The sequence below is a fragment of the Oryzias melastigma genome, linkage group LG4 (assembly GCF_002922805.2).
Source record: "Oryzias melastigma strain HK-1 linkage group LG4, ASM292280v2, whole genome shotgun sequence".
Classification (NCBI taxonomy): domain Eukaryota; kingdom Metazoa; phylum Chordata; class Actinopteri; order Beloniformes; family Adrianichthyidae; genus Oryzias; species Oryzias melastigma.
The window spans coordinates 28,734,589-28,734,861 of record NC_050515.1 but is presented as its reverse complement, the minus strand read 5'-3'; positions in this window follow the sequence as shown (position 1 = coordinate 28,734,861).

Genomic DNA, 273 nt, shown 5'->3' with positions numbered 1-273 from the left:
AAGTTAATGTTCAATCAAAACTGTGGTTTAAAGTGTTCGAATTGGACGTTCTTTATTTAGGAGTTGGTTTTTACCGGCTCCATGTTTATCATTTTGAGTCTTAAAGCTTTTTTACCAAAGTTGATGTCAACATTTTCAAAGCAGTTTAGAAACATCTCTTCTTGCAGGTAAAAACTGAATCCTAACATGAACATTGTAATAATAGATATGAAAATAAACAAATGGTTTCATGTCAGGGCTGCACGGTGGCGCAGTGGTTAGCGCTCTCGCCTC